This window comes from Octopus sinensis, unplaced genomic scaffold, assembly GCF_006345805.1.
Source record: "Octopus sinensis unplaced genomic scaffold, ASM634580v1 Contig13993_ERROPOS49380+, whole genome shotgun sequence".
Lineage (NCBI taxonomy): Eukaryota > Metazoa > Mollusca > Cephalopoda > Octopoda > Octopodidae > Octopus > Octopus sinensis.
The window spans coordinates 10,001-27,500 of NW_021833072.1; the positions used below are offsets into that span (position 1 = coordinate 10,001).

The 17,500-nt window shown below is 38.3% G+C and overlaps 1 protein-coding gene and 1 long non-coding RNA gene across 2 annotated transcripts in view; both read left to right on the forward strand.

The window, feature by feature from the left end:
- Positions 1 to 17,500, forward strand: part of LOC115229977 — a 42,603-nt gene that overhangs the window by 7,726 nt on the left and 17,377 nt on the right. The window lies entirely within an intron of this gene.
- On the forward strand, positions 8,049 to 11,754 carry LOC118761483. Its single transcript, XR_004997415.1, has 3 exons — positions 8,049 to 8,305; positions 9,168 to 9,296; positions 11,291 to 11,754. It is a non-coding gene; the product is annotated as an uncharacterized LOC118761483 (long non-coding RNA).

A 17,500-nucleotide genomic window follows, 5' to 3' on the forward strand; every position in this document is an offset into this window, starting at 1 on the left:
AATTTATACTCCACTGGTGCTAAGACTTTACATCCAGAGATTAGGTGGTCCACTGTTTCAATCATGTCGTTGCAGAATCGGCATTTTGGGTCTGCTCCATTTTTCATCACATTGGCCTGGTAGTTCCGGGTTAATAGACTTTGGTCTTGAGCAGCCAGGATGAAACCTTCGCTCTCTGCTTTTAGCCCTGAGCTCCGTAGCCACTGATGGGTTTGCTTCTGGTCAACATCAGCTTGTTTGCTGCGGGTCACATATTTGCCGTGCAGAGGTTTCTCCTCCCACCTATCAGCCAATTGCTCGTGCGCTTTTTTCATTGCCATCATTTTCACCTTCTTTGCAACAATAGTTGCCGTACTTCCCTCGGGTTGTTCAGTTTGGGTATCCTGCACGAGATCAATAGCAAATTTTTTGCTTTCCTTTATGATAGAATGAACCTTCTTTCGTCTCTCGTGATTTTCCACGAGCTTTAGCATCCAGTCATTCGATATTTCGAGATATTTGGCCAGTCCAATTGTGGTTGTTTTGTAAGCTAGTTCAAATTGGATCAGGCCTCGACCTCCTTGGGCTCTGGGAAGGTAAAGGCGATCTACGTCTGCCTTTGGGTGGTGCATCCTATTACAACTCAGCAGCTTGCGTATTTTTCTATCTATATTCTTTACTTCACTCGTATTCCAGTTCAACACATTGTAGCTATAAGTAACAACTGGAACTGCTAAGGAATTTATAGCTAACACCTTGTTACGTGCATTTAGTTCAGATTTCAGGACTGCACGAACTCTCCTATAACATTCCTTCCTGATTTTCTCTTTCATGCTTGCATGCTGAATACCAGAGCCTTCATTTATCCCTAAATATTTGTATGTTTGTTCTTGCTCAAGCTCTCTTATGAGTGTGTCAACATCTAACACGACTGAATTTGTGGTCTTCACTTTCCCTTTCTGGAAAGTGGCCTTGGCACACTTCTCAAGTCCAAACTCCATCCCGATGTCATCGCTGAATGCTTTCACGGTGCGCAATAGGCCTTCAAGTTCATTATTGTCTTTACCATAAAGTTTTAAGTCATCCATATAAAATAGATGGCTTATTTTTTTATTGGCAATTTTATACCCATACCCTGTTCTGTTTAATTCACTTGTAAGGGGTATTAGGGCTATGCAGAATATTAAAGGTGAAAGTGAGTCACCTTGAAAAATTCCACAGTTGATGTTTATATTTTCTGAGGCAAGTACTCCATTAGAGTGGTATAATTGGAGATTCGTATTCCACAACGACATATTGTGCTTCAGGAAGTTTGAAATCACAGGGGAAATTTTGAAGATGTCCAGCGATCTCAAGATCCATGGATGCGGTATACTGTCGAAGGCCTTTTTATAGTCAATCCATGCGGTGCTGAGATTTCTGCGCTTGTTGTGACAGTTCTCAAGGATCATACGATTGATTAGCAGATGATCTTTGCTTCCGTAAGAGCCTCGGCGGCACCCTTTTTGTTCAATGGAGAAAATATCGTTCTTCTCCATGAATGCATATGTTTTCTCCGCCAGGATAGATGTTAGGATTTTATACGTGGTGGATAGACAAGTTATAGGCCGATAGTTTTTTGGAAGGTTGGTTTCGTTATTCTTTGGGAGTAGGTAAGTAATGCCACTTGCTAACCATTCAGGTGTTTTCTTTGGGTCTCTCATAATTCCATTGAGCAGCTGAACTAGCTTACCGTGTGCGCACGGGAGCGATGCGAGCCAGAAATTCGGCACCCTATCTTTACCGGGGGATTTCCAATTATGGGCCTTCGTGAGTGCCTTTCTTAGGTCTGCTATTGTGATGTCTTCCCATGCTTGTTGTTGTAAATTTTGGTAGGATCCTTCAGTTTGTATAATCCAGTCTGCATTTATGTTGTACGTCTTCTTGTCACTCCAAATCCTTTTCCAAAAGTTTTGAACTTCTTCCATGGGAGGGGGGTCTTTAACGGTTACTTTCTCCTTCCCTATTTCTCTGTAGAATTTTTTGGCATTGGATGTGAACAGCTTATTTTGCTTGTAAAACTTGTTTCTCTTCTCAAATCTTCGTATTCTTTGGGCTTTTGCTTGGACTTTTTGTTTCAGCGTTTCTTTTATTGATATCAGTTCTTCTCTTGGTGAGGATCCAAATTTTCTCTTCATCTTTCTTCCTGTTCTGGATCTTACATCATTTCCACATATTAGTTCATTTAATATTGATATTTCCCCTCTCATAAATTCGATCTCTTTTTCAATTTTACTTCTCCAGGTTTGATTTCTTCCCAGGTTTGGTTTTCTTTGTTTCTTCGGAGGCATACAGCTGGTTTCAATTGCCCTAGCAGAAGCGTAAATAATTTCATTTAACTCAGTAAAATCAGGTTTTAATTCTCGTATTATTTCATTTGTTACATAGTTGCCAATTTGGATTTGTTTTTTATTTTGGTTTGTATTTGAGAGTTTATGAAGCGGTTCTCTATCATTCATACTTGTATGTCTTACAACTTCAAGCGTATTCAGGATTTTCTGCCTCATTTCTGCCATAGACTCTCTGTGTTCTTCAGCAAATGCGAGATCTTCAGTTACTGTTGTTTTTTCGTTTTCCTGGCTATCTTTAACTGGTACAATAGAATTTCTTGTATCTTCAGGCCTTTGCGTACTTTGGTCAGATGGCAGTCTTTCAATTAAGCCTCGTGGCGGGCTATACTGTTCATCTGATTCTTCATTTCCTTTGTGTCTTATATTTATGTCATTTTCCGTTGCGTGCTTGATCGCGCTTATTTCACTGTCTGTGAGTCTGTTATTTATAAAGATATCCCTCCTCACATTTGCTAATTTGTTCTCGTCCAAATAGGGCCTACTGTCTTGATTCCGTGTTCTCCATATACTGTAAGAGTTTGCGGTGTGTCTCTCTTGAGATGGCCTACCTAATGCATAGTAATAAGCGTATATTACTTCTTTATACTCTTCTCGGGTCCATTTGTTCCGCTTACATTTTTCTTTCTGTGGTGGTTGTGGTGGTGAACTTGGAGGGCTCGAGTTGGGGGATTTCCCGTTCAAGTGACCATCCATGTCCGTATTCGGAGAAGAGTTTGTGCCAGTTGATGACTTTTCGATCCCAGGCTGGCTCTTCCCTGGGGGACGCGCTTCCAGATTAACCATAGGACAAGCGATTTGGTATACTGATTTAGTTTTCCTTTTAGTTTCCAAAAACATTTTGGTGCTACGATAATGTTATCATTTTTTAGCTTTGATTGGCACGTGGGGAGACGGCCATCATTGCCGTTACAATTATAATCGTACCATTATAGCAGCCGTAGTCGGCTTATTATTGTTATTATCATCACCATTACCATCACTATCATCATTATCACCACCATTACCATCATCATTATCATCATCACCATCACCATCACCACCATCATCATCAATGATATTGTTTTATGTGTAGTCACAGCAGTATCTTATTGTTATTTTTGTTTTTTTTATCATTATCACCATCACAGTAGTGTCTGTCTGTCTCGTTGGCTGGCTTGGTGGTTGGCTGGCTGACTGTCTTCAACACTAGAGTTCTTGCCTGTCAAATAATACTTTCTTTGTGTTGATTGAACTCTTTGAGTGTGTGTGTGTGTGTGTAGATAGATAGATAGATTATCAGCACTATTACTATCATTATTATCATCATCACCATCATCACCATCACCATCAGGGATATTTTTTTTTTTTTTCTCTTTAGGTCAAAAAAAGTTCAGATGTTTACTACTATTAGCCTTAAGAAAAATTAAGGAAGGGCTGTTCTGTATTGTTTGTGAATAGAGAAGTTGTGTTCGACCAGAGAGAATCGTAGCATTATTATTATTATTGTTATTATTATTATTATTATCATTATTATTATTATTATAATTTTAATGTTATTATTATTATTATTATCATTATTATTATTATTATCATTATTATTATTATCATTATTATTATTGTTGTTATTATTATTATTATTATTATTATCATTATTATTATTATTATTATTATTATTGTTATTATTATTATTATTATCATTATTATTATTATTGTTATTATTATTATTATTATCATTATTATTATTATTATTATAATTATTGTTATTATTATTATTATTATTATTATTATTATTATTATTATTATTATTGTTATTATTATTATCATTATCATTATCATTATTATCATTATTATTATTATTATAATTTTAATGTTATTATCATTATTATTATTATTATCATTATTATTATTATTATCATTAGTATTATTATCATTATTATTATTGTTGTTATTATTATTATTATTATTATTATTATTATCATTATTATTATTATTATTATTGTTATTATTATTATTATCATTATTATTATTATTGTTATTATTATTATTATTATCGCTATTATTATTATTATTATTATTATTATTATTATTATTCTATGTTTGACTTTTGCTTTATGTCTGTACAAGTTGGCTCCAAGTCTCACCCAGAGACCTCAAGAGACAACAGGTTGGAAGTTCTGTGCCAGATATTTGGGTTTTTTTTTTTTGGTGTTGTACTAGTGAATGTCTAATACATAAAAAAAAATAATAAATACATAAATAAAAAAAGTTTGTTTTGAACCTTGGGATTACATAGAGAGTATTTTGCGTAGGATATGAGCAGTTCCCATGAGCACTATCTTTTGAATTTCTGCCAATTTGGGGTTTCCTGGTATCTGAGTTAGGTAGCAATCAGTCCCTTTCGCTATCATTCCCAGGGCACCTATGACAACAGGTATTGTTTTAGTCTTCAGATTCCACATTTTGCTGATTTCTATTTCAAGATCTTTATATTTGCTCAGTTTTTGGTAGGTCTTGACAGATACGTTTATATCGATTGGGACAGTCATATCAATGAGGAGGCATGTTCTTTGTCTGAAGTCTTTCAATATAATGTCTGGCCTATTTGCATCTATCTTCCTGTCAGTTTGAATGGTGAAGTTCCAGAGGAGTGAGATGTGGTCATTTTCAAGCACAGGAGGTGGATTGTGTTCCCACCAGTTTTTTTCATGGGGCAAATCCAGGTTTTTGCAAATTACCCAGTGAATATATTGTGCAGCTCTATCATGCCTACTGAGGTACTCTGTAGGCGCTAGAAGACTGCATTTGGAGACAACATGGTCAATGGTTTCATTTTGTTGTCGGCATACACGACATGTTGGGCTACTGCCGTTCTTTAATATGTTGGCCTGGTAGTTTCTTGTTGGTAGGCATTGATCTTGAGCTGCTATGATAAACCCCTCTGTTTCAGATTTTAAGCCAGAGGCCATTAGCCATTGATGGGTCAGGGCTTTGTCGATATCTGCATTATTCGCTCTCTTTGGGTATTTGCCATAGAGAGGTTTTTCTTGCCATTTATTATTCAGAATATCTAAGGCCGCAGTTTTGGCACGGGTTTTCATGCGCCTAGCTTTTTCTGTGCTTGTTTCTTGTATATCTATCTCTAATTCCGAAATCGGTTGTATTCGGAATTCACTTAGGTATTCCTTTGCCTGTTTTGTGACTGAGTATGATGCTTTCTTGTCTTCATGTTTTGAGACAAGTTTTAACATCCAGTCCTCAGAGTTTTTCAGGTAGGTGACTAGGCCAATTGTAGCAATCTTCATTGTTATTGCCAGTTGCAAAAGACCACGGCCTCCCTCTTTTCTTGGCAGATAGAGTCGTTCTGTATCTGCCTTAGGGTGGTGCATTCTATGCATTGTCAACAGTTTCCTTATTTTTCTGTCGAGCTGACATATTTCAGTAATTGACCAGTTAACAATATTGAAACTGTAAGTTACGACTGGTATGGCTAATGCATTGATCGCTTCGATCCTGTTTCTGGCATTCAGCTCTGTCTTGAGTATTGCTCTCACTCTTCGATAGCATTCTCTCCTGATCCTTTCCTTCATCTCTGAATGCCTTATTCCGTTCCCTTTAATTACCCCTAGGTACTTGTAGCTCTCCGCTGGGTCTAGTTCTTTTATGACATTCTGTTGGTCAAGGTTAACGTTAGATGTTTCTGTCATTTTTGCTTTGATAAAGGTAGCCTTTGCTTATTATTATTATTATTATTATTATTATTATTATTATTATTATTACTATTATTATTATTGTTGTTATTATTATTATCGCTATTATTATTATTATTATTATTATTATTATTATTATCGAAGCATTTACATGTTTATTACTTTTAGTGTTTTGCTTCTCAGAGCTCTCAGTCTTGTTTGCTCTGGTAGATTCTGTGAGGGCGCCCTGCAGCCTGCTGTCAGGGGTCTCACCCCAGGGCCTTTTCCCGCACATTACAAGTTTAGATATTATTTGGTTGTGTTGTTAATTTTCGTGGGATACATTCAACATCCAACCCCCAATTTCAAAACCTGTTCACAGCAGAGCGGTTTTGGTGGGGGTTTGTTCTACTCTTATACCAATTCCGATTTCTCTGAAATACTTCTCGAACTTGGTTGTTAGAGTTCCCAGTGCCTCTTCAGCTCCTGCAATGGCACTCTCCCCATTGTCCACATTCTTGCAATTTCATTGTTTTAGTAGTCTGTGCTTTTCAGTTCTGTCTATTTTTTTGTTACTTATCCATACACCTCCAGGTAGTGCAACATCCAAGCATCGATTTGGGAGTCACACTGGATGTATGTATGTACTAGCAGCATAGCCCGGTGTTACCCGGGTATGTAAGAGCCCCTAGCAGGCAACGACTAATCCCAATCTAGTCCTTTCCCTCTAGGGAACGAAGGCGCATGTGTAGGTTGCAATGTCTTCTCTTCACTCCCAAATAACTCTCAAACAGCTATCGATAATTCAACCCAACCAATTCCTACCAGGAAGAAATTACATTCGAGATTTTACCCCCAACACCGCCACTTCTGCTAATAGCTGCTAATAAAGTATCCTATTGGAATAAAAGCGGCCATATAGCTCCTTGGAGCAGACATGATGCTCGCTGTGAATTTTTAAAAAAATTCCTGCCAATTTGTGAAAGATATTTTCGAAAATATGTCATCTTGAATTTGAACGCGATTTCCCAAAATGGCATGATTTTATCGATTTTTTTCTGATGGTAAAGTATTGCATGGAAAACTAACATCAGAATTAAGTTTCTTAGGATAACATTAAGCTTCACCATGAGTTTGGTGAAAATCGATTGCAAGTTGCGAAAACTACAACGGAAAATGTGTTGCATATAAAAAGCTTAGATTCTCGACTCCAAGTCGAATTTATCGATTATTTTCAGAACTGGGGGAACTTTTCAAAATTTTCACTGCGTTAGTTTTGAATTAAGACATTGGGCTATGTGTGTGTCAAGTTTCATCAGAATCGGTTGAAAGCAGTGGTCAGGGTGAGGGTACAACCTGACAGACACAAAGACACACAGACAGACTAACTGCCGTTTATATAGAGAGAGATGTATATGTATGTATGTATGTGTATGTATGTATGTATGTATGTATGTATGTATGAATGTATGTATGAATGTATGTATGTATGTATGTGTGTGTATGTATGTATGCATGTATGTGATGTATGTATGTTTGTACGTATGTATGTATGTATGTGATGTATGTATGTATGCATATGTATGTATATGTATGTATGTGTATGTATGTATGTATATGTATGTATGTATGTATGTATGTATGTATGTATGTATGTATGTATGTATGTATGTATGTATATATGTAGGTATGTATGTATGTATGTATGTATGTATGTGTGTATGTATGTATATGTATGTATGTATATGTATGTATGTATGTGTATGTATGTATATGTATGTATGTGTATGTATGTATATGTATGTATATGTATGTATGTGTGTCTGTATGTATGTATGCATATGTATGCATATGCATGTATGTATGTATGTATGTATGTATGTATGTATGTATGTATGTATGTATATATACGTGTGCGTATATTTCTATGTATGTATACTTAGGTCTATATGCATGTATTGTCGCCATGTAAACTGTGCTCACCCTGCTCTGGCACTTCTTTATAAATGATGGCTACATTCAAGTGCACAGCATATGTACCGTGGCCTCTTCCATGGGAAGAAGTCGTCTTTCGATGGACAATAACACGCAACGGGAAGAACGTTGTGATTGAAGATAGAGCGAGAGTTTGGGGTTCTGACAAATGTTATACTGAAGTAACTTCATCCTATAAACACTATGTACAATATGATGACTTTACTCAACGTTCAACCGTTTCTTGTACAGTATTTAACCAGACACGTACAGAGATAATCGACCCCCGTATAATAAGTAAGCAAATATTTTTTGTGTTATATTGCTCGCTGTATTTATATTTTTTCTTTCTTAAAATATGGAGACAATTGTTATATATTTCTTTATTGCCCACAAAGGGCTAAACATAGAAGAGACAAACAAGGACAGACAAAGGGATTAAGTCGATTATATCGACCCCAGTGCGTAACTGGTACTCGAAAGGATGAAAGGCAAAGTCGACCTCGGCGGAATTTGAACTCACAACGTACCGGCAGACGAAATACGGCAACGCAATTCGCCCGGCGTGCCAACGTTTCTGCCAGCTCGCCGCCTTCTGGAGACGATTGTTATAGGCCACGTGTTGTGTTCCGTGCAGTTTGTCGCTTTTCTGAAAGAAAACTTTGTTGCATTCCTAAGATGTTTATGGATGACTGCTTAAATATTGAATGCATTTACAAAACTCTTTGCCTCAAACCTCAACCGTAATTAGGTCATACATCGGATAGAAACGAACCACTTATTTCTAGAAGCCATCCCAACTTATTTCTGAATATATGTCCTAACTACCTTCCCTACTTGTAATTCCTGTACACCTGTATATTTAGCACATCTGACGTCATTGCTCTTCGGAAATCCTTCCAACCAATGAGAGCAGTTTGAAAGTAACATGTGGTTTCTTAGTTTGCATAACAGATTAGTTTCTCGTTAGGTTTGAAATCAGAGAGTGTTAGGCCTCAGCAGCCTCTTATTTTAAACTTATATATTATAGAAACATAAAGTGTACGTGTATACATAGGCGCATATATGTACATATATAGATAAGATATGCATATAAGCATATATAGATAAGAATATATCCGTAAATATTTTTATGACACATCTATATTTTGTCTTACAGTTGCTAGCAGCGCTCCTTCCGGTATAGCATACACTAAATGTATTTTGGTCGTCAATCTCATTCTTCTGCTTCTGGTTGCTGCAATTTCTCGATAGTGTCATCCTTTTTTGCACAAAGACGATAACGAAGGTTTGTAAAGATAAATTACTTTCTTTTCCGTTTTCTTTCTCCTTCCTCTCCTTCATCTCCTTCATCTCCTTCCTACCCCTCCTCATCGCTCCGCAAACTCATTTTCGCCCTCTTCATATACATGGGTATGGTGGAGGGGGGTGTTGCACGCTGCAATAAAATCCATCTTGAAGAGGTGCAAGCTTCTTGGTACATTTAACCCCTGCAGCTGTGAACCTCGCTCTCCGTGGGACCCAAGAGCTCCATTCTGTAAAGGTGTCTACCTGGAAGCACTCCGTCGGTTACGACGACGAGGGTTCCGGTTGATCCGATCAACGGAACAGCCTGCTCGTGAAATTAACGTGTAAGTGGCTGAGTACTCCACAGACACATGTACCCTTAACGTAGTTCTCGGGGATATTCAGCGTGACACAGAGAGTGACAAGGCCGGCCCCTTGAAATACAGGTACAACAGAAACAAGAAGTAAGAGTGAGAGAAAGTTGTGGTGAAAGAGTACAGCAGGGATCACCACCATCCCCTGCCGGAGCCTCGTGGAGCTTTTAGGTGTTTTCGCTCAATAAACACTCACAACGCCCGGTCTGGGAATCGAAACCGCGATCCTATGACCGCGAGTCCGCTGCCCTAACCACTGGGCCATTGCGCCTCCACAAGGGTGTCTACCAACAGTTATTTAGACCAAATGTCACAGAGATCGGCCTGTAGAGTGCTATGGATACCATTTAGTATATCAAATAAACCAGTTATACAAAGACACCACTCTCTGCCTGAATGATGGCCTCGTTAAATCCAGAGAAAAGACCGTTTCCAGGGATCCAGGGGTTTCCCTTTGTTTTATACATCACACGCAAAATGGCAGCCTTCAACGCGTCTGTAATATTAAGAATCAACTAACTTGCCCCCCTCTCTCTCTCTCTCACTCCCTCTCTTTCTCCCTCCCACTCTCCCATCTGCTCTCTCGTTTCTCTCTCTTACCTCTCCTCTATCTCTATCTCTCACTCCCTAACCCTCTCGCACTCGCTTTCTCTCCTCTCACTCCCTCTTTTTCCCTCTCTCTTTCCCTTTCCCCCAACTCTCTCTCTCCCTCTCTTCCTCTGTCTCTCCCTTATTCTCCGTCTCACTCTTTTTCTTTCCCTCTCTCTCTCTCTCACTCTTTCCTCCTCTCTCCGTCTCTCTCGCCCTTTTTCTCTCTCCACATCTCTTCCCTGTCTTTCTCTCTCAACATCTCTCCAGATGTATTAGTCCTGCTGGGTGGTCACATATTTATGAATATTCACGACCAACAACTGCTGTGACGAGAATTCAGTCATGCCAAGATACATGCGGGGCTTTTCTTGGGTAATCCACCCGCCGAGGGCTTAAAGGTGACCAGCACGCCGATGTAGGTGGTGGCATTGATTCTGGGACCCAGGGGAAACAAGCGAATTTGCAAGATATAATCCTCATTCCTCACCTCCCTACGACCATCAGAGACATCTCCGCGAATACAATATTGGGGCCTGAACATACGCATCTTCCGTTCATCCGGTTTGCTTTTTGGTTTTGTTGGAATTTGTTGTTACTTGGGAAGAAGCAAAGAACGACTGGTTACTCGGAGTACTCCAGTTTATTCAACAAACTCTTCGATCAAGTCTCTCAGTTCTCACAAACACACCAGAAGCCTATACCCATCCTCAGCAACACAAAATACCCTCGTGGGCCTAGTTTTACATTGAGACTAAATACATATCGATACGTCTCTGTATATTTATTTATTCTTTAGTGTTACTTCTCTCAAACCCGAGTCTCCTCCCAGTCGAAATGTTGGTTACTTCCCCTGTTGGTGTGTTCTTCGGTGATTATTCTTTTATCGTTCTGTTCTTTGATGTTTGTCCCTCTCAGTTTTATGTTCTAGTTACCGGCATCACAAGTCTGAGAGACTCCATCAAAAGTTGTCTTATCTTCATTCAAAGTATTCCCCCAGAATTTATAGATTCGTTTATTTATTTATTTACAGATTCCTCTTCATGTTAACTGACTTTGGTATCGACCTGCGATTTAAGTGATGCTGACAACATCCATGGACCTTTTCCCGATCAAAATTCTACAAGATCTTTATTAAATTTTCACTGCTAATCTTACCTGTTAATTGCAATCCTTGTAAGTCACTAACTGTAGAAATACTAACAGTAGTAACGTAAACAACTAACAATATTAACAATTCCACATTCGGAGTTAGAGTATTATATACAGAGACAGTCTGAATAGGTTTTTTCAGTTTCATCAGGTTAAAGTGAACATTTGTTAAGTTAACCAAAAGGTTAGAAGTAAAATTATTTTGTAAACTACATCAAAAATGTTTTGATTTAAAAGTTAAGAATTATTGTTACAGGATATATATAAATAGATAAGGATTGTATATTATTTAACAATTTTATGTATAAAATCCGTGTGAAATAAATAAAAGCAATTGAAAAATCAGCCTGGTTTGGGGAGATTTGCTTTAAGAAAATGGTTACGGAAAGAGAATTCATTAAATTAGAACCTATTTATGTCGTTTAATGGAACAAATCATTTACTCCAACAACCAGTTTTGTGTTCAATCATAAAGAGTTAATAATGGAAATATGTTCATGCGCATTGTTTGTTTTTGATATTGTCGGCTACACACTATAGTAGGGTCGGTTGGGCACCGTCTGTGAGGGAAACAGTATCATGATGCAATTCACTCTATCAGAAATTTAGAAACGACATGCTGTACTACTTGGCATTCGCGCTGGAAGCTCCTATACGAACATTTTAGAGTGTTTGGGTGTCAATCTGAGGAAAGTGCAATCTGAGGACATGTACCGAGAGTGATAAAAATCAAACATCCGGTCAACAACACGGTGTTTGAAGTGATCACTGGTGATCCTTCCAGTCACCTTGCCACACGGCCTCAGACTCAACTCAGCGGCCTAACTCAAGAGCCTGGAGGAGGAAGTGCTGCCTTAGGTCAAGAGGGTGGCTGCTGGAAGACCCTATGTCTCCTGCAGCATGCCACACAAGCAGGAGAACCCAGTCATGGCTGTCAGGCCATTTCTGCGACCACATCACCCCTAACATCTGGCCACCTAACTCCCCAGACTGCAACCCCCTTGATTATAATGTGTGGGGCGCTGTTGAGCGAGAGACAAAAAAGGCCTTGTAACACCAAAGATGCACTGAAGGCAAGGATTATGGCAACTTTCATCCAGAAGAATTGCAGGAGATTCTGAAGTCGTCTGGAGGCTGTAGTTGAAGCCATTGGCGATTTTACTGAATAAATTTACTCTTTAGTATTTCAAGATATTTTTATGTAATTTTGGTAAATATATTTGTTAGAACGAGATGTCAATGCTTGCGTAATTTAGACGACAGTTTATTCACCGCACCCTGTATATGAAGATATATACATATATGTACATGTATATAAATGCGTATATACTCCACAGACAGACAGACAGACAGACAGACAGACAGATAGATAGATAGTTAGATAGATAGATAGATAGATAGATAGATAGATAGATAGATAGATAGATAGATAGATAGATAGATAGATAGATACGTTCCTTTATTAGCCACACAGGGCTGCACACAGACGGGACAGATTGCAAAGTAGAGCCTTTCTTTTGGTGGGAGAGAAAAAATATATAAATATAAAGATGGGGTAGGTTTTCGATCAAAAGGGATCGTAAAAGGGAAAGAAGAAAGAAAGAAAAAGACGGGAAAAGAAACAAAGGAGGGAAAAAAATGATCAATAGGGATCGTGTATCACAGTGTCATGATGTAAGGTGTAAGGGGGAAGCAGATAAGGTTTATCCGTGGGAAGAAAAGCCTACGGAAAAGCCTACGGTAACCTCGGTCAATATTGTTACATGTTACCACATTTGTTTGCAAGTGGGTAACCCTTTGTTTTAAATTTCATAGATAGATTCCATGTTGGATATCTTTTCTTTAATGTAAGTTAAAGGAATCACGTGTAAAATATCTTTAAGAACGTATTTAATAACATCGTCATGTGACTCATGGATGGAAGCACTCTGTCGGTTACGACGACGAGGGTTCCGGTTGATCCGATCAACGGAACAGCCTGCTCGTGATATTAACGTGCAAGTGGCTGAGCACTCCACAGACACGTGTACCCTTAACGTAGTTCTCGGGGATATTCAGCGTGACACAGAGAGTGACAAGGCCGGCCCTTTGAAATACAGGTACAACAGAAACAGGAAGTAAGAGTGAGAGAAAGTTGTGGTGAAAGAGTACAGCAGGGATCACCACCATCCCCTGCCGGAGCCTCGTGGAGCTTTTAGGTGTTTTCGCTCAATAAACACTCACAACGCCCGGTCTGGGAATCGAAACCGCGATCCTACGACCGCGAGTCCGCTGCCCTAACCACTGGGCCATTGCGCCTCCACTAATGTGACTCATAAAGTGTTCATGTACTGACGGCATTCTATTATCTCCCTTAGATCGTTAAACAATCACACGCATTATCTCCCTTGCACTTACGACTCTTTTAACATTAACTAACAGTATCGCCCGGCGTTGCTCGGGTTTGTAAGGGAATTTTAGAGAGTTACTTCCCTTATAGATGCCAATTCGGGCTTTCTTAGCCATTTCTGTTTTGGTGTCTTCAAGCCATGAAGTCGTTGTTCTAAAAGAACGCTGGTCTCCTTGACAACGCTTTACGACGTTGATTTCCTTACACTCCCTTCCCCACAGCTTCACGAGGGAGGGAAGAAGGGGGAGAAGCAAACACAGGTGCAGGTGTTTGAGTGTGGACGCCAACTCCGCCACCATCGACACACGAAAAATTATGCATTAAAATGGAATAAAAAATGATGTTAAATTATTTTTAAAATCGTAGACTCATCGTAGACGCGCGCTAATAGCCAGACGGGCTCGATATGAATCACGACTATAAGATACCCGAATTTGGTTAAACTGCACCGCAAAATGTGGGAGGAGTTAGGAATCTAAATCGAAGGGGACAGACACTCACACAACTACAGTTTTATATATATAGATATTCATTCGCATTTATCTGTCATCACAACAAACTGTTTAAAACAGTTATAAAACGATTTATTATGTATGTTTAAAACATACAAACAAAATCCACAACTCACGCACGTTGGTGTCTCCCTATATACATACATGTGTGTGCGTGTGTGTATACATACAAGAATCAACGGAGGCGCAATGGCCCAGTGGTTAGGGCAGCGGACTCGCGGTCGGAGGATCGCGGTTTCGATTCCCAGACCGGGCATTGTGAGTGTTTATTGAGCGAAAACACCTAAAGCTCCACGAGGCTCCGGCAGAAGATGGTGGTGAACCCTGCTGTACTCTTTCATCACAACTTTCTCTCGCTCTTTCTTCCTGTTTCTCTTGTACCTGTATTTCAAAGGGCCGGCCTTGTCACAATCTGTGTCACGCTGAATCTCCTGGAGAACTACGTTAAGGGTACACGTGTCTGTGGAGTGCTCAGCCACTTGCACGTTAATATCACGAGCAACCTGTTCCGTTGATCGTATCAGCTGGGACCCTCATCGTCGCAACCGACGGAGTGCTCCTATATACAAGAGTCAAAGAATAGAGTAGATAAGATCCGGGCCACATATACTTTCACAGCTAACGGAACCTAGGGAGTGGTAAATATCCAAGTGAGAGGTATATCTCAGGCTGGTCATCAGGCCGAGGGAATTTTGATCACATGAAAGTTTACACTGTCGCAAGGAGACACATGTTAACACATGGGAGATTCACAAGGAGGTACATGAAAACACACGGAAGGTTCGATCGAATCTGCCGTGTGTTGTCATGTACCTCCTTCCGATAATGTAAACTTTCATTTAATCAAGATACCCTTTGACTGACGAGCAGCCTGCGCTATACCCCTCGCTTCGATATTTACCACTTCCCGGGTTTCGTTCGTTATGAAACATGTTACCCGGATCTGATCTCTTCCATTCCTTAACTCTTGTATTCTTATTCGCATACCCGTCCACCCTGGTTGCCTACCGTGAAATATAAAAAGATTTTTTTTTTCAGGTTATCGTATTTTGATACCAAGAAATCCACAGCCTTCTGTCCCAACCACTATTGTCCCTGAAAGTTGTTTTTTTATATTTTCTACGGATTGCTTGAAACTAACTTTCTTCCTACACCTCGATCCTTGGATCTTACATATATATATATATTATATATATATATATATATATATATATATATATATATATATATATATATATATATATATATATATTATATATATATATTATATATATATATATATATATATATATTATATATATATATATATATATCTATATATATATATATATATATAATTATATATATATATATATATATATATATATATATATATATATATATATCTATATATATATATATAATATATATATAATATTTAAATAATGAGGGAGATAAATTAATATTAATTTTAATATCAATTTGAAACCAGTAGTCTAGCATACAAAAAATCTGAAAAATCAGAGAAAATTCTAATACATGTGTATATTGACAGGGCAAGAGTGCTAGGTAGTGTGCCGTATGCTAGAAATAGATCATCAACGATCAAACTACAAAGAAAGTTCTCTAGAGGAAAAATTCAGCGAACACCAGAACCAAATTTGGCGGGCAGGACAGATGAAAATTTATATAAAAAACAGAATTAATTGCATACCTCGGTTTCGGCCTTTAACAAAAGAATTACTTACATAATTCAAATGTCCGTGGCCTCATCAGTACAATCGTTCAATGTAAATGCAATCCGAAAACTAACCCCAGCTTTCTGTGCCAAAACAGACACGTGTTTAGTTTTACCGATTACATTAGGGATAAAATTTCAAATGTCTTAGTTCCGGCGCTAAAATATATATATATATATATATATATATATATATAGATATATATATATATATATATATATATATATAGATATATATATATATTATATATATATATATATATATATATTATGCATAGATACATATATATATTTGTTTTGCAAAATTTTTGATGTGAAGTCGTGTGTTGAAACAGATATTGTTGTATTTAGGAATGCTCATTTTTGCCAGTTTAGCCAATTTGGCTGACAGTTAGTAAGGAGAGACACAGAAATGAGAAAGAAGAAAGCAAAGGACTACTGATGAGGTCATAGGAGTGTGACGAAAGAACTCTGGCCGAAATAAGATTAAGATTAATATAAAAAATGAATAATGCTGAAGCAAAGTAACACCAAATATACAGTGTGTGTGTTTTTATTAGCTAAACTGGCAAAATGACCATTCCTAAATACAACACTATATATATATATATATATATATATAATATTATATATATATATGACCGCGTGTGTATCGTTGGCGATTTTTTTTCCCTCTGTCTTCTCTTCTCTGGATCTTCCTTCTCCTATGTTTCCGATGAAGAGCTCCGCTCGAAACGTTAAACCCTCCTTCCCTTCTTTCCTGAGCGTCCAATAATACTATATTTGTTCCACGTCCTCGCGTTGTTGTGTTTTTTTGTGCTTTTTGTTTGGATTAACTTTATATATATATATATACATATATATGGTGCTCCATCATGGCCGCACTCAAAAAATGTAAAAGTACAAGAATTAAAGAATATACATATGTAGGTCTTACAAGAGGGTTAATGTGCCTTCAGGATCAACGTCGGACATAATCTTTACACTGCAACAGTAACAAGAAAACAGCAACCTCTCTTTTTAATATTTGGACTCTTCTATCAGCTGTTCCCCATCTGATATGCAACATGGAGCCTAGATGATGAATTTGGACCCGCGTAAGGGCCTTGATGCGCCTGCGGTAGAGGGCCATGCATTCCGTGGCATATAGGAGTTAATATAGCACTGCGGGCGAGCTGGCAGAAGCGTTAGCACGCCGAGCGAAATGTGTAGCCGTATTTCGTCTGCCGTTATGTTCTGAGTTCAAATTTCGCCGAGGTCGGCTTTGCCTTTCATCCTTTCGGGATCGATAAATTAAGTACCAGTTACGCACTGGGGTCGATGTAATTGACTTAATCCGTTTGTCTGTCCTTGTTTGTCCCCTATGTGTTTAGCCCCTTGTGGGTAGTAAAGAAATAGATAATGTACACCTGTATCAAGGCGGCGAGCTGGCAGAAACGTTAGCACGTCGGGCGAAATGCTTAGCGGTATTTC